Source organism: Rhinopithecus bieti, unplaced genomic scaffold (assembly GCF_001698545.2).
Source record: "Rhinopithecus bieti isolate Rb0 unplaced genomic scaffold, ASM169854v2 scaffold_1017, whole genome shotgun sequence".
Taxonomy (NCBI): domain Eukaryota; kingdom Metazoa; phylum Chordata; class Mammalia; order Primates; family Cercopithecidae; genus Rhinopithecus; species Rhinopithecus bieti.
This window is the reverse complement of record NW_016803657.1, coordinates 3298802-3306301: the sequence shown is the minus strand read 5'-3', so window position 1 is coordinate 3306301 and position 7500 is coordinate 3298802.

Genomic DNA, 7500 nt, shown 5'->3' with positions numbered 1-7500 from the left:
TTTTCTTTTCTTATTTGTTTTCCAGAAATTGACAAGTCAATTATAAAATTCATATGGAATGCAAAGGACCTAGAAGACCCAAAACAACATTGAAGAGAAAGAGTGACATTGGAGCACTGACACTCCTTGATTTCAAGACATATGACAAAACCATTGTGATCAAAACAGTGTGGCATTGCTATAAATATAGACAAACAGATCAATACAACAGAATAAGAGTCTGAAAATGATGCCCATATACATGGACAGCTAATTTTGACACAGATGCAAAAGCAACTTAGTGGAGAAAAGAGGGCCTTCTCATCAAATGGGTTGGAACATTTGGATATCTGTACATGCAAAAAAGGAGTTTTGATCCATAGTTCACACTACATACAAAAGTAAACTCAAAATGGATCATAGGCCTAAATGTGAAACCTAGAATTATAAAACTTCCATAAGAAAACATAGGAGAACATCTTTGCGCTCTTTGCTTATAGGTAAAGATTTTTTAGACATGGCATCAAAAGTGTGATCCAAATAAAACTTAAAAAACTGGTTATCACCAAAATTAAAGACCTTCTGCTCTTTATTTTATTTTATTATTATTATTATTTTTTCTTTTTTTTTTTGAGATGGGGTCTTGCTCTGTCACCCAGGCTGGAGTGCAGTGGCCAGATCTCAGCTCACTGCAAGCTCCACCTCCCAGGTTTACGCCCTTCTCCTGCCTCAGCCTCCCAAATAGCTGGGACTACAGGCGCCCGCCACCGCGCCTGGCTAGGTTTTTGTATTTTTTAGTAGAGACGGGGTTTCACCATGTTAGCCAGGATGGTCTCGATCTCCTGACCTTGTGATATGCCCACCTCAGCCTCCCAAAGTGCTGGGATCACAGGCTTGAGTCACCATGCCTGGCCCCTTCTGCTCTTTAAAATTCACTGTAAGGAGAATGAAAGGGCAGCTCGCAGGCTGTGAGAAAGAAAATATTTGCAAACCATAGATCTGAAACAAACAACTGAATTTTAAAATGGGTGAAAGATTTGAACAGATACTTCACCAAAAAAAGACACATAAATGGTAAATGGCAAGTTAGCACCTGAAAATATATACAACATCATTAGTCATTAGAAAAATTCAAACTAAAACCACAAGATACCTCTGAACACCTATTAGAAGGCTAAAGTTTAAAAGACTGACCATATCAAGTGCTGGTAAAGATTGGAGGAACCAGAATTCTTAGACGCTGCTGATGGAAACACAAAGTTGTACAACCACTTTGGAAAATAGTTCAAAAGTTTCTTTTTTTTTGAGACGGAGTCTGGCTCTGTCACCCAGGCTGGAGAGCAGTGGTATGATCTCGGCTCACTGCGAGCTCCACCTCCTGGGTTCAAGCGATTCTCATCTCAGCCTCCCTAGTAGCTGGGATTACAGGTGTGAACCACCACACCTGGCTAATTTTTGTATTTTTAGTAGAGATGGGATTTCACCATGTTGGCCAGGCTGGTCTCAAACTCCTGGCCTCAAGTGACCCACCCACCTCAGCCTCCCAAAGTGCTGGGATTACAGGCGTTACTCACTGTGCCCGGCCTAGTTTGGAAGTTTCTTAAAAGGTGGGCTGGGTGCGGTGGCTCAAGCCTGTAATCCCAGCACTTTGGGAGGCTGAGACAGACGGATCACGAGGTCAGGAGATCGAGACCATCCTGGCTAACACGGTGAAACCCTGTCTCTAGTAAAAAATACAAAAAACTAGCCGGGTGTGGTGGCGGGTGCCTGTGGTCCCAGCTACTCGGGAGGCTGAGGCAGGAGAATGGCGTAAACCCGGGAGGTGGAGCTTGCAGTGAGCTGAGATCCGGCCACTGCAGTCCAGCCTGGGTGACAGAGTGAGGCTCCATCTAAAAAAAAAAAAAAAAAAGGTAGGAGTTAAATATATACCTTCCATATAACCCAGCCATTCCACTCCTAGGTATTTACCCAGGAGAAATAAAAGTATATGTCCATACAAAGACTAGCATAATAAACTTCATAGCAGCTTTATTTATAAAAGCCTAAGCCAGAAATGACTCAAATATCCTTTTATTTATTTATTTATTTATTTATTTATTTATTTTGACTCAAGGTCTCATTCTGTCACTCAAGCTGGAATGCAGTGGTGAGATCATGGCTCACTGCAGCTTTGACCTCCTGGGCCCAACCCATCCCCATGCCTCAGCCTCCCAAGTAGCTGAAACTACAGGTACATGCCACCATGCCCAGTTCCAAATGTTCATTAATAGGTAAATGGATCAACACATTACGGGGTATCCACTCGATGCAATAAAAAGGAATAAACTATTGACATAGACAATATCACAGAATAAACCAACTCAGCAAAGCTTCAGGCTACAGGATCAACACACAGTCATCAGCCGCATTGGCACAGGCTCGCAATGAACAATCTGAAAAGGGAAAACACAATTATTTCCCAATAGTATCAAAAAGAATTTTAAAGCTTAAGAATAAATTTAACCGAGGATGTGCAAAACTTGAAAAAGAACAAATGTAGAGACTCAACTCACTTTCCAATTTCAAACCTTATTACAAGGCTACAGTAATCAAACAGTGTGGTCCTGATATAAGGATAGACGCATAGATCAGTGAGTGCAAGGAAAGATATATGAGGTTGGGCGCGGTGGCTCACGCCTGTAATCTCAGCACTTTGGGAGGCCGAGGTGGGCAGATCACCTGAGGTCAGGAGATTGAGGCCAGCCTGACCAACATGGTGAAACCTCATCTCTACTAAAAACACAAAAATTAGCCGGGTGTGGTGGCGCATGCCTATAGTCCCAGCTACTGGGGAGGCTGAGGCAGGAGAATCACTTGGACCCAGGAGGCAGAGGTTGCAGTGATCCAAGATTGCACCACTGCACTCCAGTCTGGGTAACAGATCTAGACTCCATCTCAAAAAAAAAAAAAAAAATTAAAGTAAAGTAAAATACAAAAGTAGCCTGGTGTGGTGGTGGGTGCCTCTAGTCCCTGCTACTTGGGAGGATGAGGCAGGAGAATCGTTTGAACCCGGGAGGCGGAGATTGCAGTGAACCAAGATCACACCACTGCACTCCAGCCTGGGCAATACAGCAAGACTCCATCTCAAAAAAAAAAGAAAGAAAGATATGTTGATGAGTTAAGAATCCATAAGTAAATTCATACGTCTATGAACAACTGATTTTTGACAAGGATGCCAAGGCCATTCAATGGTGAAAGAATTGTCTTTTCAACAAATGGCGCCGGGAGAGCTGGATAGCCACCTTTGAAAGAATGAAGCTGGACCTCTGCCGCACACAAACATTTATAAAAGAAAATATTTGCAAATCATATAGGTCATATATCTGATAAAAGGTCTACTCTCCAAAATATTGTATAAATAACTATATAGTATAATATAAAAAACTTTTATAACTCAAGAACAAAAAGACAAACCACTCAACTTAAAAATAAGCAAAGAGGCCAGATGCAGTGGCTCACGCCTGTAATCCCAGCACTTTGGGAGGCCCAGGAGGGCAGATCATAAGGTCAGGAGTTTGAGACCAGTCTGGCCAATATGGTGAAACCCCATCTCTACTAAAAATACAAAAATTATCCAGGCATGGTGGTGAGCACCTGTAGTCCCAGCTACTCAAAAAGTTGAGGCAGGAGAATCACTTGAACCCGGCAGGCGGATGTTGCAGTGAGCCGAGATCGCACCACTGCACTCCAGCCTAGGTGACAGAGTGAGACTCTGTCTCAAAAAAAAAAAGAGCAAAGTATCTCGAAAGACATTTCCTCAAAGAAGATATACAAATGGTCAACAAGCCCATGAAAAGCTGCTCATCGCTAATCATTAGGGAAATGCAAATCAAAACCACAGGGAAAGACCAAGCCATGCTCCTCAGGTTTCTCATAATTTTTTTTTTAAAAAGGAAAGCAACAGATGTTGGTGAGGGTGTGAAGAAAGTAGAATCCTCACACAAGCTGGTGCCAATGCAACATGGTGCAGCCACTGTGGGAAACGGTTTTGCAGTTCCTCAGCAGAAAATTACAATATGACCCAACAATTCTGCTCCTGCATATGGACCTCAAAGAACTGAAAGCAGGTGTCAAACAAAAACTTGTACACAAATGTTCATAGCAGCATTATTCGCACTCATCAAAAAGTGGAAACAACCCAAATGTCCATTAATGGATGAATGGATAAACAAAATGTGGTCTCTCTGTACCATGGAATATTATGCAGCCATGAAAAAGGAATAAAGTATTGATACACATTGCAACATGGGTGAACTCTGAAGACATTAGGATGTAAGAGGAAGAAGCCAGACACGAAGAAAGCACATACTATAGGGTTCCACTAATATGTCATGTCTGGAAGACGCAAATTCATAGAGGCCAAAAGTTGATTGGTGGTTGCCGGGGCCTTAGGAGTGACTGTTTAATGGGGTTTCTTTGGGAGTGGGGAAGATGCTTGAGAACCAGGGAGAACTGGGGGTGGTAGTCATGCAACATTGTGAGTGAACTTGATTCCCCTGTATTGTCAGTTTAGAGTGACTAAAACAGCAAATTTTACATTATGTGAATTTTACAACAACAACAACAACAACAACAACAAAAAAAAACGGGTCAGGTGCCGGTGGCCCTTGCCTTTAATCCCAGCAGTTTAGGAGGCCAAGGTGGGAAGATTGCTTGAGCCCAGCAGTTTGAGACCAGCCTAAGACCACGTCTCTGTTTCTTTTGTTTTGTTTTGGTTTGGTTTGGTTTGGTTTGGTTTGGTTTTGAGATGGAGTCTCACTCTGTCGCCCAGGCTGGAGTGCATCTCGGCTCACTGCAACCTCTGCCTGCTGGGTTCAAGCAATTCTCCCTGCCTCATCCTCCTGAGTAGCTGGGATTATAGGCACCTGCCACCATGCCAGGCTAATTTTTGTATTTTTAGTAGAGATGGGGTTTCACTGTATTGGCCAGGCTGGTCTTGAACTCCTGGCCTCAAGTGATCTGCCTGCCTCCGCCTCCCAAAGTGCTGGGATTACAGGTGTGAGCCACCAGGCCCGGCAAGACCACATCTGTACAAAAGATTTAAAATTAGCCAGCCAAGCACCACCTACTCAGCTACTTGGAAGGCTGAGGCAGGAGGATCATGTGAGCCCAGGAGGTTGAGGCTGCAGTGTGCCATAATCGTGCCACTGTACTTCCAGCCTGAGTGACACAGCGAGACCTTGTCTCAGAAAACCAAATTGTTTTTTACTTTAAAAAGTAATGAAAATAATACAAATTTAAGAGAGAGAAGGTAATGTTCAAATGAAGTCCCAAATGGAGGGACGGGGGAGGTGTGAAAAGTTGGGCGCCCTGCCATGCTCACCCCGGATCAGTGGCCCCTTCCTTTCCACCGCCACTCCCTCCCCACACACCTGTGTGGAACCCTCTCACGGTCCAAAGCAGATGCCTCATGCCCGGGGGCTCAGCTGGCCTCAGAAAGGCCGCTGGTCCCGTCTCCCACACCTAATGCCGCCACGGGAAGGCTGACTCCAGGGCCCCAGAGGGAGCTGGAGGAGAAGGAACCCAAAGGCTGGACATGGCGGCTGCTGTTTCCCCCTCTGAGCCTTCAAGCTGATGCCACCTCCCAGCCCACAGCTTTCAGGCTTCAGATCCAATGATAAGGCATGGGGGAGAGAGCAGTAGGGAGCTGGCCTGTCAGGGATCCCTCCTCTTCCCCAAACCCCTCCTCTTCCCACAGATGTGGCCCCTAGCTCTGAGCTGGCTGGTGTCCCTGGACGAGGGAATTCTAACTACTGTGGCTTCAGGCATTCCTATTTCTGGCTTGGAGGGGACTGGTCTTTCTTGGTGACTTTGCCCCAGACTCTGGGGGGATGTGTGGACTCCAAGAGAAGCAACAAGACACAGGCACGTTTCAGGGCTGGCTCAGGCCCCGAACGGAGGGGTGCCGGGGAAGGTGCGATTCTTGATTCTCTGCAACTGAGCTGCAGGCTGCCTCTGCCTCTGCCTCTCCAGGGCGATGGAAACGGCCTCCATCCATCTCAGTTCCCCTCCCTTCTCCCTGCAGTGCTGGGTCTGGGCTCCTAACGTGTAGAGGGCGGAGGAGCGGGTTCTCAATGCCACATGTCCCTGGGGCTTCCTGCTGATGGCAGGGTGTGGTCCCTGATCCTTAAAAGGCCCCCCAAGTGTCCCTGTCCTGGCAGTCCCATGTCCCACATGTTGTCACACCCTGCACACACCCGTCTTCAGTGACACCCACACCCCCATTCATGTGACCTCCCGCAGGCCCCGTGCAGGTGGAAAGGGCTGGGCCTACTGGCTCCAGGTCCCACCGCCCCTCACATTCCTCCCTCCCTGTGCCCCCTTTTAGGGGCTCTGTTGTGTCCCCCCAGCTTCATACACTGAAGCCTTGACCCCAGAACCTCAGAATGAGACTGTGTTTTGAGACAGGGCAGTTAAAGAGGCAATTAAGGCCGAGAGCAGTGGCTCACACCTGGAATCTCGGCACTTTGGGAGACCGAGGCAGGCAGATCACGAGGTCAGGAGTTTGAGACCAGCCTGACCAACATGGTGAACCCTCGTCTCTACTAAAAATACAAAAAATTAGCCAGGCGTGGTGGTGGACGCCTGTAATCCCAGCTACTTGGGAGGCTGAGGCAGGAGAATTGCTTGAACCTAGGAGGTGGAGGCTGTAGTGAGCTGAGATCACACCACTGCACTCCAGCCTGGGCAACAGAGCGAGACACTATCTCAAAAACCAAAAACAAACAAAAAGAGGTGATTGAGATGAGATGAGGTCATAGGGGTGGGCCCTAATCCAATCCCAACAGGTATCCTTCTAAGAAGAAGGGATCAGGACACAGAGGGCGCCCCCATGAGGACAAGGGGGAGATGGCGCCTGCAAGCCCAGGAGGGAGGCTTTAAGAGGAGCCTGCCCTGAGGACACCTTCATCTTGGACTCCAGCCTCCAGCACGGTGAGAAATAATTGCCCGTTGTTGAACCCCCTGCTCTGTGACACCGGTTACAGCCCTGCTCGCAAATGAATACACCGCCCGGCCCAACCGGGCCCCCGGACGCCCAGGTACCCCTGCTTTCCTGATGATGGCACCGGTGATTCCGTTTATTTCCCTGGGGCCCAAGCCTCTAACTCCTACCTGAGCACCCGCACCGGACCCCACGTCCCCGTGGTGTGAGGACCCGGAGCCTGGGGGCTGAGTGAGGAGGAGGGCCGGGCAGAGGAGGAGACGCCAGGGCAGCGTCACTGGGCATCTCCAGGCATCCACACCCTTAGCTGTTGCTTCTGTCCTGAACAGGCAGGGCTGCCTCTGGGAGCACGGAGGCCCTTGCTCTTCTTTTCTTCTTTTTCTCCTTTTTTTTTTTTTTTTTTTTTAGCCCTTTTCCCCCTTTTGCTTTTTTTATAATTTTCCCATATTTTTTTTTTTTTTTTTTTTTTTTTTTTGAGGCGGAGTCTCGCTCTGTCGCCCGGACTGGAGTGCAGTGGCCAGATCTCAGCTCACTGCAAA